Below are 15494 nucleotides of genomic sequence, written 5' to 3'. Positions count from 1 at the left end.
TAGGGAGATGGAGAGAGAGATAGGGATGGAGAGGGAGGGAGAGGACAGAGAGAGAGAGGAAAGAGAGAGACAAGTGAGAGAGAGAGGAGAGAGGGAGTGAGAGAGGAGGGGAAGAGAGAGTGAGAGAGAGAGAGAGAGAGTAAGAAAAATAAAGAAAGGGGGCAAGTCAGTGGAATAATTGACCGAGAAGAAGAGATGTAGGGATCTATGCTTTCATGTCTGTGTCATGTGGCGGTATGGATTCTTGTATGTGGTGTGTAGAAGTGAGATTCAGAGCCATTCATCAATCATGAAGCACATTCTACATAGTGACAATCCATCCTTACAGTACATTGCATTGTTAAAAGCAACTGGTTTACATAAGCTAAGCAGGGTAGGGCTGGGTTAATCCCTGGATGGGAGACCACATAGGAAAGTGTGGTTGCTGTTGTTGGAGGTGGTGCTGGAGGGCCAGCCTTTTCTCCATATGGTATTAGGGAAACTCTCCAAGTACTGAACATGCTTACTGATGCATTTAAATGCATTATATAAATGCAACAATCCATTACAAACAACATTAAATGTGTCCTTTTATGCGTATTGGGAAAATGCAACTATCCATATCCCTTTCAGCAACCTTTCCTGGCAATAGAGGTGCCTATATAACATTTAACACTAATTTAGGGCACAATAACATGACATACAGTCTATGTGCCACCTCCAATGCAAAAATCTAAATGTTAAAATCTATGAAGGCAATCAATGCTAATCTCATTGTATTTACCTGACCTTTTAGTTGCACTGTGGCTGAGTTACTTCGATCCACCGTAGAGGATTTGATTCAATATTATGGCCACTGTTAATCAGAATGGAGACTGTCGTCAGGCGTAAACAGTGCAGGGCTAAAAAGGAAATACAGAAAATGATCGAGACACCGACTAAGAATACTCCCCATATTTATTTGATGAACCATAGACCGTCTTTAGGGGACTGTCAGTCTGTCTGCCCTTGACAGGTAGGCTGTACGGCTGTACAGACAGACAAAACGGAGAGCCATTTCCACTGCTGTGGCCAGTCCACTCAAGGTGAATGAAAAGATTAACTGAGCGCGAGCAGTATCCTGCAGCATTCCACCACTTTGTTTTCTTATTCCATCCTCACTGCTAATAGGATGGCTAATGCAAATGAGAGATGCAGTGGGAATGGGGATAATAGCCTAATGACAAGGCATTGCACGGCTCAAATGGAAAGTTCTGATGGAATTAAGTTAGACAGCCCATATTCAATATACTGTGATGCAGAGATGATTTTGAAGCTGATTGATGAATGATTATGATGAATGTAAGGATGTTGCCAACAGACCATCATCACAAATTACATTAGATCCAATCCATTTATCAATAATCTGTTTGGATTGGTCTCTGACTTGATCAATTCTTGTTAAAAACAATAGCATACGTTGCATGTCCATGATCAAGCCTGCAATCAATGCCAGACATCCTCTTATCTTTGCCTAGTTCTGCAATTGTTTTTCTTTTTTGTCTGCATCAGTTATGGATGACGGCTGTTTTTAAAGTTGCCTGAATTGGAGATGTTGCAAAAAGCTATATTTCAAAGTCCTTGTTAAAGTCAAATGTAATCAGACTTTGTGCGTTAAATATGGAGCTTAATCCTACTCCATTTAAATCTCACCAGGTTTTAATCGGACTCTGTGGAGACGTTCACAAGCTGATAGCGTTCTGGGATGTTTTTATTTCTTTGAGGGCTGCGTTCAGGAATGAGAGAATGATTTGATAACTTTACTACATAGAACGGCTAGGGGGGGGGGGGGGGGGATTAGGTAAGCCCACTCTGTGGAGCTAAGACCAAAGCGGTGATTGTACCCACCAATAGGTGATCAGAGCTTCAGGATCACAACAACTATGAGGAGGGTTGACTTCAGCAGCGCCTCAGGGGGACGTTCAAGAACGCTTTTTATCCCTGTCCTCATTAAACCTCCCACTAAATTCCCCCAGACTGACTTGTGTGGCTCAGAAATCCCTTTGCAAATCCCTCACTAAGGAAACAATCTTTAATGTGCTTGAAGTTGCGTCTTCAATGTGGTGGATTATGGAAGAGAGAAAGAAGGAGGGAGAGAGAGGAGAGAGAAGAACGATGGAGAGGGAGGAAGAAAGATGGAGAGAGAGGGAGAGAGGAGAACAATGTAGAGGCAGGAAGAAAGATTGAGAAATAGAGAGGAAGCGGGTTGGAGAGGGAGAGCGCGAGAGACAGACACCCCATTAGTCATACATTAGTATTCTGTCCACAGCTTATAGTGAGAGACAGCCGGTCTACACTAACACCAGAGAAGGGCATGGCTCATTAGAACTTTCTACTCTTTTTTTTACCAATAGCTCAAATTCTCCTGACTGTATACAAAAGGCAGAGAAACACATCCATGTTTCAGATGGCAGAGAAACACATCCATGTTTCAAAAGACAGAGAATCACCTCCATGTTTCAGAAGGCAGAGAAACACATCCATGTTTCAAAAGGCAGAGAATCACCTCCATGTTTCAGAAGGCAGAGAATCACCTCCATGTTTCAAAAAGCAGAGAATCACCTCCATGTTTCAAAAGGCAGAGAATCACCTCCATGTTTCAAAAGGCAGAGAATCACCTCCATGTTTCAAAAGGCAGAGAAACACATCCATGTTTCAGAAGGCAGAGAATCACCTCCATGTTTCAAAAGGCAGAGAATCACCTCCATGTTTCAAAAGGCAGAGAATCACCTCCATGTTTCAAAAGGCAGTGAAACACATCCATGTTTCAAAAGGTAGAGAAACACCTCCATGTTTCAAAAGGCAGAGAATCACCTCCATGTTTCAAAAGGCAGATAAACACCTCCATGTTTCAAAAGGCAGATAAACACCTCCATGTTTCGAAAGGCAGAGAATCACCTCCATGTTTCGAAAGGCAGAGAATCACCTCCATGTTTCAAAAGGCAGAGAAACACCTCCATGTTTCAGAAGGCAGAGAATCACCATGTTTCTAAAGGCAAAGAATCACCTCCATGTTTCTAAAGGCAAAGAATCACCTCCATGTTTCGAAAGGCAGAGAATCACCTCCACGCTTCAAAAGGCAGAGAAACACCTTCAAGTTTCAGAAGGCAGAGAATCACCTCCATGTTTCAAAAGGCAGAGAATCACCTCCATGTTTCAAAAGGTAGAGAAACACCTCCATGTTTCAAAAGGCAGAGAAACACATCCATGTTTCAAAAGGCAGAGAAACACCTCCATGTTTCAAAAGGCAGAGAATCACCTCCATGTTTCAAAAGGCAGAGAATCACCTCCACGCTTCAAAAGGCAGAGAAACACCTCCATGTTTCAAAAGGCAGAGAATCACCTCCACGCTTCAAAAGGCAGAGAAACACCTCCATGTTTCAAAAGGCAGATAAACACCACCATGTTTCAAAAGGCAGAGAAACATTGATTCCAACGAAGTTCAGGGATGTACTACTTGTGTTTGCGAACAAACTTCCATATTCTCCTCAGGAATTTTATATCTCCAGGAAAGGGGGGAGAAACCAAGGTCCAGAGAGAAAGGTAGTCGGGCAGATAGAAGAAATTGTTGAAGCAAGCTTGTTTCTCGTACCCCTCGGATGAACACTAACGGTTTGCCCCAAACATGTAACTGGGTAATGCCCCTGGTGATTTGCGTCTGCTGGTTGAGGGGGATTTTCTGTCATCCCCCTGTGCCGGTCATCCAGGCCAGACACCCCCTGGAGCTGCTCGGAGAGAGCCCCTGGGGGCTAATTGGACCAGTGCATCGTGAGCTGAACACTGATGCTGCACTGTGGACACTGTCAGACTGTTGTGAGAAAGGGCCAACAGCTAAACCGGCATCAACAACCAGGGTTGGGTAGGTTACTTTCTAAATATAAGCCTTTACAGTTACTAGTTACAGTGCCTGTCCAAAATGATCAGTAATGTAACTTTTAGATTACCCAAACACAGTAACGTAATCTGATTACTTTTGGATTACTTTCCCCTTAAGAGACATTAGAAGAAGATGAAAAGGATCCATCAAACGCATTTGGAGTGTCATCATAGTGGTCTTTGACTTGTGGTCAGATTCGCTCAGGTGGAACAAACTTAAAATGGTGCCTGTTTTCAATGTTGAATTGAATATCATTGAGAAAACGGAAATTTGTCATGTCTTTTTTTGCAAACATCCTTTCTGAATTTAAATATAATCCAATTAGTAATATATATATATTTTTTTAAGTATCTGTAATCTGATTATAATATTTTAGCTGGTAACGGATTAGTTGTAGTTGTTTTTGTAATCAGATTACATGTAATCACTTACTCCCCAACCCAGTGAATAACCAATTTATGCAACTATGGTGGATGTGTAACCAGGACAACCCAGTTCAGCTCAGCTTGGTTTGACGCAGTAGTGTGAAAACGGTATTAGATAACTATACAAACACACACCCAGACAGACAGGTCAGGATCATTAAAAAAAAGTGTGATTTGAAATGAGTTCTTCAGTTTTGACGTGCCGATCTGTTGTGATGTATTCTCTGAGGGGGAAACCACATATGCCATAACCTGTTTGTCTGTGTGACCCAGTTCAATGTGACAGAGGTGGTCAGAGAAGGCATGGCACGTTGCACAACCAACTACACTTCAACTCATGGAAAAGGAGGGTGTTTCTGCGCAGTCTTGAGTAATGTTCTGTGGCATGTTGAAAGGACCCGGTCAATGCTCTGGGCTGTGCTGTGTTTGTGAGCATGTGGCCGGAAACTATCTTGATCCCACCATGACCAGAGACAGTGATGGGAACACTGCAAGAAACATTTAGTTTTTTCGGAGAAGAAACGTAGGGATTGAGGTGGAGGTTGTCATGTATGCTGGCTCCCCGGAGTGTTGTTATTCCCTTTGAGGAGGATGAAAGTGGAAAACTAAGCACTCCACAGCAACAAAAGAGCTCCTCAATGTACTTGCAAGTTGTCCTTTGGAAAGAAGCATGTATTTAGGGTCTACTAACCACCTGTCCTGGCAACCCACACTGTGTTCACCTGGCAACCATCATTGTGCACACCTGCTCCCCATCGTTAAGCACACCTGGACTTCATCACCACCCAGATTACTCTCTGTTCATATAGCCCTCAGTTGCTTCATTCATCAGGCAGTATTGGTTTAGGTTCAGCATGCAGCTTCTGTTTTGTATTATTGTCGTGTTTATTATTAAACTCACCTTCTGCACCTGCTTCCTGACTCCCTGCGTATACGTTACAGATACTCATGTTGGTGGGTTAACAGGGAGTGCATCCCAAATGGCACCATATCCCTAGGGGCCCTGGTCAAAAGTTGTGCACTATATAGGAATAGGGTGCCATTTCAAGGATAACAATACATGTGTTATGGATGGGAATAGCATGTTGAAAGGGATGAGGCCAGTGATGTGAACAGATGAAGTTGGTAGACAGGGTTGGCAGATCCTCAGTAAGGAGAATAAATGAAATAGCCTCTGAAAAGAAACTGAGCCAGGAATTTAACATGCAAATGCTTTTACTCGTGTGTGTGTGTGTTTAGGACCTTTGGTTTTGGCAATGGGAGTACATAAAGCTGACTAAGACATTGTGGAGTTGATGTTGTATTTTATGTGTGGTACTCTGATTGAAATATGCCAAGGAGACACTAATTGTGTCATGACAGAATAGTTCTGGTTAGTATGGCTTGAGACGGTAACATTCAAAATACCTAGCTAGCATTGGAGACTGAGGGGAGGATGGCTCATAATAATGTCAGGAATGGAGGTTTCCATGTGGTTGATACCGTTCCATGTGGTTGATACCGTTCCATTTACTCCATTCCAGCCATTATTATGAGCCATCCTCCCCTCAGCAGCCTCCACTGCCAGCTAACTAATAACACTTTTAGGCTGCTGGAACATTTTCATAATAAAGGCTGGACTTGACTTCATACAGTGCATACAAATATCCATCTCTTTAACGACAAACCAATGCAACGACAAATAATTTTTCTCAGATGAATCTTTCAGCATCAGTAAATAATGCGTGCATATACTGCAGTACATTCCACAGCCAGTGCACACAGAAACAGACAAACAAGCTTCTGTCGGTTTTATTGTGGAATAAATTAGGCAGCGTTGCTGTGTATCGAATTCCCATCAGCCCTCTCTGCTGACTGACGTCACAGTGCCCCAAGCGATGGATCTCTCATGGCTCTGCTGCACATGTTTTCGACAGTGGCTGGCTGGCTGCATGCTCTTCATCAAACAGCTCTATTAACCCTATATCTCTACACTAGCAGATCATCCAACAGTTCTAGTATTCCTATATCTGTACACTAGTAGATCCTCCAACATATCTAGTATCGCTATATCTACAGACTAGCAGATCATGCAACAGATCAGGTATCCCTATATCTCCAAATCAAATCAAATAAATCACATTTTATTGGTCACATACAAGTGTTTAGCAGATGTTATTGCGGGTGTAGCGAGATGCTTGTGCTTTCTGTTTCGACAGTGCAGCAATATCTAACAAATAATTTCTAACAATTTCACAACAAATACCTATTACACACAAATCTAAGTAAAGGAATGGAATTAAGAATATATAAATATATGAATGAGCAATGTCTGAGCGGCATAGACTAAGATGCAGTAGATAGTATAGAATACAGTTTAAACTATACATATGAGATGAGTAAGGCAAGATATGTAAACATTATTAAAGTGATATTAATAAAGTGACTAGTGTTCCATTTATTAAAGTGGCCAATAATTTCAAGTCTGTATGTAGGCAGCAGCCTCTCTGTGCTAGTGATGGCTATTTAACAGTCTGATGGCCTTGAGAGAGAAGCTGTTTTTCAGTCTCTTGGTCCCAGCTTTGACGCACCTGTACTGACCTCGCCTTCTGGATGATAGAGAGGTGAACAGGCAGTGGCTCGGGTGGTTTTTTGGCCTTCCTGTGACATCGAGTGCTGTAGGTGTCCTGGACGGTAGGTAGTTTACCCCCCGGTGATGCGTTGTACAGACCTCACCACCCTATAGAGAGCCTTGCGGTTGTGGGCGGTGCAGTTGCTGTACCAGGCAGTGATACAGCCAGACAGGATGCTCTCATTTGATCATTTGTAAAAGTTTGTGAGTGTTTTAGGTGACAAGCCAAAGTTCTTCAGCCTCCTGAGGTTGAAGAAGCACTGTTGTGCCTTCTTCATCACACTGTCTGTGTGGGTGGACCATTTCAGTTTGTCAGTGATATGTATGCAGAGGGACATAAAATGTTCCACCTTCTCCACTGCTGTCTCGTCGATGTGGATAGGGGGTGTTCCCTATAGGGGGGTGTTCCCTGTTTCCTGGATGGGGGGTGCTCCCTTTTTCCGGAAGTCCACGATCATCTGCTTTGTTTTGTTGACATTAAGTGAGAGGTTATTTTCCTGACACCACACTCCTAGAGCCCTCACCTCTTCCCTTCAGGCTGTCTCGTCGTTGTTGGTAATCAAGCCTACTACTGTTGTGTCATCTGCAAACTTGATGATTAAGTTGGAGGAGTGCATGACCAAGCAGTCATGGGTGAACAGGGAGTACAGGAGAGGGCTGAGAACGCACCCTTGTGGGGCCCCAGTATTGAGGATCAGTGAAGAGGAGATGTTGTTTCCTACCTTCACCACCTGGGGGCGGCATGTCAGGAAGTCCAGGACCCAATTGCACAGGGCGGGGTTCAGACCCAGGGCCCCGCGCTTAATGATGAGCTTGGAGGGTACTATGGTGTTGAGAGCTGAGCTATAGTCAATGAACAGCATTCTTACATACAGCTTAACTGACCAAAACCAGATACAAAGAATTCAGAAAAGATATTGAACTATATACAGTACCAGTCAAAGGTTTGGACACACCTACTCATTCAAGGGTTTTTCATGATTTATTTTCTTTATTTTACTATTTTCTACATTGTAGAATAAAAGTGAAGACATCAAAACTATGAAATAACACATATGGTATTATGTAGTTATCAAAAAAGTGTTACACAAATCAAAATCTATTTTAGATTTTAGATTCTTCAAAGTAGCCACCTTTTTTTTAAATGTATTATTTTTTATTTTACCTTTATTTATACAGTTTTTTCTCTCATTGAGATCATCTCTTTTCCAAGAGAGACCTGGTCCAATAGCAGCAGGGGGAACAACGTTTCAGACAAAACAACTTACATACACTAACACAACATTAAACAAAACTATAAACACATACAGTACAACAATTACATGTTACATTAAAAACACAAACACCTTGACTAAAAACAGCGGGCCTAAAAACAATTACACTCTTCTATGATATATACATCGATCAAGTGTTTAAACTCCACCAACGAAACTAGATCATCACATTTTAAAATGTTCAGAGAGAGAATTCCAGGACCACGGTGCTAAGTAACTAAAACTATTTCTACCATGACCTGTTCTAAATTTTGGTACTGTTAGAAGCAAATCAGAATGGAACCGTAATTGATATTTATTTACTGACCTGACCTGACTAAAAATAACGGAGATAAAATGGCATTTTACCCAATATGGCCTTATAAATCAGTGGATACCAGTGTTTAAGCCTACGCGAGGTCGAAGAAGACGAGCCAACAGCGCTGTAGATATTAGACGTTGTGTTAGACGTTTCTGATTTTTAATGAACCTGAGGGCTGCATGATAAATGGAATCAAGTGCTCTCAGGGTAGTGGCTGAGGCCTGCATATATATAACATCCCTAAAATCTAAAACCGACAGTAATGTACATCGTACCAGCTCCTTCCTGGCCTCAAAAGAAAAACAAGCCTTATGCTTGAGCTTCCTTATCAAGTTCTCTACATGCACAGTGAAGCTCAGCTTATCAACCCACACACCCAAATATTTGTACACTTTAACTTGCTCTATAGTATGTCCAGACAATGTAGCAAAGACATGATTTGTAACATGCCTGGCATTTGAAAATACATGCATTTTCTTTAACCCGAATTTAGAATCAGCTTTAAATCATACAGATTCTGATGTATGATGTTAAATGCTCTTTGGGCATTTTCAAAAGCTAAAGATAAACTACTACCACTTGAACAGTATCATCGGCATAAAAATGAACATCCGCTGTTTCAATAAGATTCCCAATGTTGTTGATATTCAAAATGAACAACAGTGGGCCCAAAATAGAACCTTGCGGAAGATCTGAGCACACCTCTATGGACTCAGATTTACAACCATCCGCCAATACACATTGTGTACGATTTGATAGGTAATTTATAAACCAATCTAGCATGACCAGTAAAAAAAAGTGAATGGCCATTCAAAGCACCTGCCCATTGACTTTGTTATAATGTTTGAGAAGAAGAACACATTATTAGCCATTGCAAAATGCATAGAATTGCAGGAAATTTGCTTTAAAACTGCAAAATTGTCTCGGCTCCATGTCAAGCTGTGTAGAATTGTTGGAAAATAGCTTTGAAGCTGTTCTAGAGTTTCTACTTCCTCTTCCAATGAACTGTAGGGAGGTCAAAATAATGAATCTGTCTGCCAAATCTATTCATTTTAAAATGTTGATTACTTCTACTTGCCATTATCATTCACCTGATGATAAGACAAGACGCACATATTTTTTTTGTTGCTAACATATGATGGGGTCTGTGGGTCGCCGGTTTGCCTGGGAGGGGGTCCCTTGGCAAGAAACATTTGAGCAGTGTTTCTCAACCTCCGGTTCTGGGACAATCATCGGTCCCTGGGATGATGCTGACCGGTACCTCTGATGGTTCGTTGACATGAATCTTTTTGTCAGTGTCACGCCCTGACCATAGAGAGCATTTTAGGTCTCTATTTTGGTTTGGTCAAGGTGTGATTTGGTTGGGCAGTCTATGTTCTATGTTCTATGATTTTATATTTCTATGTGTTTGGCCGGGTGTGGTTCTCAATCAGAGGCAGCTGTCTATCGTTGTCTCTGATTGAGAACCATATTTAGGTACCCTTTTCCCCCCACCTGTTTTGTGGGAAGTTAACTTTGTTTTTGTTCAGGGCACATAACTTCACGGTTTGGTTTTTGTGCTTCGTTTTGTTGGCGGCATTTTTTAATAAAAAGAAAATGTACGCTAACCATGCTGCACCTTGGTCCTTCAGCCAGCCTTGACAGAACTTCCCACCACCAACGGACCAAGCAGCATGGTAAGGTGGACTCCTGGACATGGGAGGACGTTCTGGACGGCAAGGGAGTCTACACATGGGAGGAGATCCTGGCGGGAAGGGATCGCCTTCCATGGGAACAGGTGGAGGCAGCTAGGAGAGCAGAGGCAGCCGGAGAAAGGAACCAGCGGTATGTGGGAACACACGGGGAGTTGTCCAGAGTCAGGAAGCAGACCTGAGCCAACTCCCCGTGCTTACCGTGGAGAGCATGGGACTGGTCAGGCCCCGTGCTATGGGGTGATGCTCACGGTGTCGAAGCGGAGCATTCACAGGCCGGTGTGCTCGGTGCCAGCGTCCCGCATTTGCCGGGTGGAAGCTGGCATCCAGACAGAACGGGTGGGGCCAGCTCTGCGCTCGAGACCACCAGTGCGCCTCTACGGCCAAGTGTATCTGTGCCTCGGTCAAGGAAGTGGTCTCCTGTGAGTCTCCCTCCTGTCCGGCGCTGCCAGAGTCTCCCTCCTGTCCGGCGCTGCCAGAGTCTCCCTCCTGTCCGGCGCTGCCAGAGTCTCCCTCCTGTCCGGCGCTGCCAGAGTCTCCCTCCTGTCCGGCGCTGCCAGAGTCTCCCTCCTGTCCGGCGCTGCCAGAGTCTCCCTCCTGTCCGGCGCTGCCAGAGTCTCCCTCCTGTCCGGCGCTGCCAGAGTCTCCCTCCTGTCCGGCGCTGCCAGAGTCTCCCTCCTGTCCGGCGCTGCCAGAGTCTCCCTCCTGCCTAGGGCCCGCTACAAGGGTCCCCAGTCCGGGGTCGGCGGCGAGCGCCACCTAAGTGGGCCGAGCCAGAGGTGGAGAGGGGTCTACATCCCTCGCCAGAGCCGCCACAGCGGAGGAGAAATGCCCACCCAAACCCTCCCCTATAGGTTCAGGTTTTGCGGCTGGAGTCCGCACCTTTGGGGGGGGGGGGGGCGTAGAGAGCGTTTTGTCTCTATTTTGGTCTGGTCAGGGTGTGATTTGGGTGGGCAGTCTATGTTCTATGATTTTCTTTGTGTTTGGCCGGGTGTGGGTCTCAGAGGCAGCTGTCTATCGGTGTCTCTGATTGAGAACTAAACTTAGGTACCCTTTTCCCCCACCTGTTTTGTGGGAAGTTAACTTTGTCTTTGTTCAGGGCACATAGCCCAAAGCTTCACGGTTTGGTTTTGTTCTTTGTTTTGTCGGCATCATTTTTTAATAAAGAGAAAATGTACGCTTACCATGCTGCACCTTGGTCCTTTAGCCAGCCGTGACGGTCAGTTTTAATTTAGTTACAGTATATTGTAATCAGTCCCTTGAGGAGGAAGTACCATAGCTTACAGAAAATGTTGGAGAAACACAGGATTTGAGGAACATACTTTTACACTGAAGGCATGGCCCATCCCATGGCCCTCCATCAAAAAAGCCCCAAAGACAATAACATGACTTGTTTTGGCTTGGAGTAATGTCCTTGACATAACAGGGTTGTCCAATCTGTTCACACCCACCATTTTAAATAAATAACCTCCCTCTCTGCATCCCAGAGAGCTGAAAATAAGACTGTCTCTGAATCCTGGGAAATAGTGCATCTAGACCATATTGACAGATGGTGTAATTAAATTAGCAGAAAGTCAGAAATAGTTAAATATGGACAGTGCAAGTAGTTAAATAGAGACAGCGCTCCATCCATGTGCCTGTAAATATATGCTGGGTCCATATTCAGAACACACACCCACTGGGCAAAAATTGGTTGAATCAATGTAACCACATTTCATCCAAAAAATTAAATGTGATGTAGAATCATTGTGGAAAACTGATTGGATTAGAAAATAGTCAATGTTAGGAAATGTCATTCTTTCTTCAGCCAACTTTTAAACTAAATTTTGATTTCACGTTAAATTTATGTTGACAACTCAACCAAATGTCAATCAAAACTAGACGTTGAACTGAGATCTGTGCTCAGTGGTAATGTAACGGTTTTCTTCTGGTGAAAGAGAGGCGGACCAAAACGCAGCGTGGTTATAATTCATGGTTCTTTAATAACGAAACTATACATGAATAAACGACAAAACACATCAAAAACCCAACACAAAACAGGCTACCTAAATATGGTTCCCAATCAGAGACAATGACTAACACCTGCCTCTGATTGAGAACCATATCAGGCCAAACACAGAAACAGACAAACTAGACACACAACATAGAATGCCCACCCAGCTCACGTCCTGACCAACACTAAAACAAGGAAAACACACAAGAACTATGGTCAGAACGTGACAGGGTTTGTTTGCGAACAGACACTAAAATAAGACTGGAAGAGAAATTAAACTAAATGTACATGGCAGACGTGAGCCTCTCTCTCTCATGACAATCTGGTGCTTGTACCATCGGAGGGTGATCATTCTGCTTTGACTACTGACTACTGTAAACTTGCTGAATTTTGATTGATTGGGCACTATGGCCAAATGTATTACTCCATTCAGACTGTGTTGTCTGTCTTTGTGTTTAGTGTCTAATCCAAAATGGCAGGTACTCAGGAGAAGCACCAGTGTCAAATTCTTGTTCCGCCACTACTCGCATTAGATCAGCGTCTCATAGGACTGACATTTGAATGATTCAGGCTCAGTGGAGACTTTGTGTAAAATCAAAGCCTTTGTTATCAAAGAAAAAATAAAATGATTTGTTATCAAAGATGAATAGTTTTTGCCTCAGGGCACAGAACACCCTTAACATGCCAGATATAACAACTCTTTCATAGTCCATGCATAAGGGAATACATGATCTGAATGTCACAAACATGTTATTCAGCCATAGTACTGAGCCTGCTTGTTTATGAATGACTGGATACGTCCTATATGTGAAAGCATACAGTAGCGCTCTATCCCTAGGACGATTTGACATTTTACAGAAACTCTCATAAATGTTATAACACTGGTCCTCATTTCTCCAGGCAGTACCTATGACAGCCCAGAAGAGGGCAGTGTGTAGTTAATGAGAAGGACTAGAACTCAAGCGTTTCCATGACTGAATGTCAACAAAAGCCGTTCTCTCAAGAGACAAAAAACACCCACACATGGAGGTTTCAGTGAAGTTGTGAAGATAGATACAATTTAAGCCGCTAGAGTGGGAAATATTATGAAGAGAAATCAATGGAAACACTCGCTATACTAAGACAAAAGAGACTGGATGTGTGGAAGCCAAGCAAGGCAGAGAACTGTAAGCATGATGAAGTACAAGGCTATTGCTGCCTGTATTAGCAGTGGAAGACAGTAGAGCCTGTTCAGTATTTCAGGAGAGAAGGGATGTGGGCTGCATTTAGCAAGGCACAACGTTTAGGAGGAAATAGAAACGGATAGAAATATAAACTGTAGAACAAACACTGTAGAAGAAGGAATAATGTCCTCTCTATTCTTGACTTTCTACTTGCAACGTTCCACAAGGGTTGCCTATTGAACAAAGCCCTGGTGCTCGTTCAGGATTACACAACAGAATGGAGGGGGAGAGAGGTCGCTGTCTGTCTGCAACTACTACAGATCATGAGAGCCTCTGCGTCATACAGTTGGAAGATCCCAGCGCCATCAGAATGAACTAAATCTGTTCTGGAACAGTAAGAGCATTTTGTTCATGGTGGAGTATTGAGGGGTATTTAACACAAAAGAACAAAAGCTTCTGTAGGTCTATATGATAAATGCTTTATAAACGAAAATGTCACGTTATGATACATGAGCACTCTAACACTTGGTGAGAGAGGAAGATTAGGTTTTAATCATAGGAAGGATGGTAAAAGGTATAATTCAGCACACCCACTATATACCACCAACATGTAGACATTTACTGTATGTCGTCAAAATGTAGTAACTTATTCCTGATGCCGATATTAAGGTTGCCTTCAGTTCCCCATCTTCATACTCCAAGCTAAGGACCTGCTCCAACAACTTGCTTACGATCAAATCACATGAACTTGATTAACCTTTGAGGGCTATTAAAATGCAGTTATTGATCGAGAGCTCAAAGAACATTTTGAATCCTGTTGAGTCAAATCAAATCAAATCAAATTTTATTTGTCACATACACATGGTTAGCAGATGTTAGTGCGAGTGTAGCGAAATGCTTGTGCTTCTAGTTCCGACAATGCAGTAATAACAAGTAATCTAACTAACAATTCCAAAACTACTGTCTTGTACACAGTGTAAGGGGATAAAGAATATGTACATAAGGATATATGAATGAGTGATGGTACAGAGCAGCATAGGCAAGATACAGTAGATGGTATCGAGTACAGTATGTACAAATGAGATGAGTATGTAAACAAACTGGCATAGTATAGTATAAAGTGGCTAGTGATACATGTATTACATAAGGATACCGTCGATGATATAGAGTACAGTATATACGTATGCATATGAGATGAATAATGTAGGGTAAGTAACATTTATATAAGGTAGCATTGTTTAAAGTGGCTAGTGATATATTTACGTCATTTCCCATCAATTCCCATTATTAAAGTGGCTGGAGTTGAGTCAGTGTCAGTGTGTTGGCAGCAGCCACTCAGTGTTAGTGGTGGCTGTTTAACAGTCTGATGGCCTTGAGATAGAAGCTGTTTTTCAGTCTCTCGGTCCCAGCTTTGATGCACCTGTACTGACCTCACCTTCTGGATGATAGCGGGGTGAACAGGCAGTGGCTCGGGTGGTTGATGTCCTTGATGATCTTTATGGCCTTCCTGTGACATCGGGTGGTGTAGGTGTCCTGTAGTAGTCTAGACTACTATCCACCCAGACAGATCAGCACAGACACGACATCATCCCCGGCTGTTTATCTACACTTCAATATTAACTCCAATCTGGATATTCCCATCCAACAAACAGAAACAACTGAACAGAATATATTGCACATCCACACACAAGTACAATAGAGGAATGCTTTCCTATTGAATTATAATCCCCCTCTATGGATATCTAACCTCAGACAGGTGCTTGTGGAATATATTCATAAAAACTACTTGGAAAAGGTGTTTGAATGTTGGGCACAAGCACTCATTTGTTCACTCCACACACCTGCTACTAGCATGTGTGTACATCTGGAGTCAATTAGGATGTCAGTGACAAGGGTCTCAAGAGAAAACGACTGAAAATTACCAGCCACAATTCACTTGTACCAAAGCGAACAGGTTAGTGATTACAAACTAAAGCGCTAAGTTTTAAGTATCTGAAAAGGAACTAAAAATATAGGTTGTGTGGAGGACTGAAATCAATGTGACACAGGACAGGCATTTACTTTGTTTAAGGGAACACAAACCAATATGCTTTTGGACCACCTCAGGAGGAGCTATAGGAGGACAGGGTCATTGTAATACC

General features: G+C 42.9%; 1 protein-coding gene across 3 annotated transcripts in view; it reads left to right on the top strand.

Moving 5' to 3' along the window:
- Positions 1 to 15494, top strand: part of LOC110490490 (pleiotrophin-A) — a 66181-nt gene that overhangs the window by 23229 nt on the left and 27458 nt on the right. The window contains exon 1 of one of the 3 annotated variants that reach the window (XM_036944879.2): positions 13194 to 13747. The exons of the other annotated variants lie outside the window; for them this stretch is intronic. The gene's annotated coding sequence lies outside the window, so the exon portion shown is untranslated. Of the gene's footprint in view, positions 1 to 13193; positions 13748 to 15494 lie in introns of those variants that run through there. 3 annotated transcript variants of the gene reach the window in all.

The sequence above is a fragment of the Oncorhynchus mykiss genome, chromosome 15 (genome assembly GCF_057628025.1).
Source record: "Oncorhynchus mykiss isolate SJ-2025 chromosome 15, ASM5762802v1, whole genome shotgun sequence".
Classification (NCBI taxonomy): Eukaryota; Metazoa; Chordata; class Actinopteri; order Salmoniformes; family Salmonidae; genus Oncorhynchus; species Oncorhynchus mykiss.
Note: the sequence above shows the minus strand (reverse complement) of the source record. Positions and strands in the feature narration are given on the sequence as shown.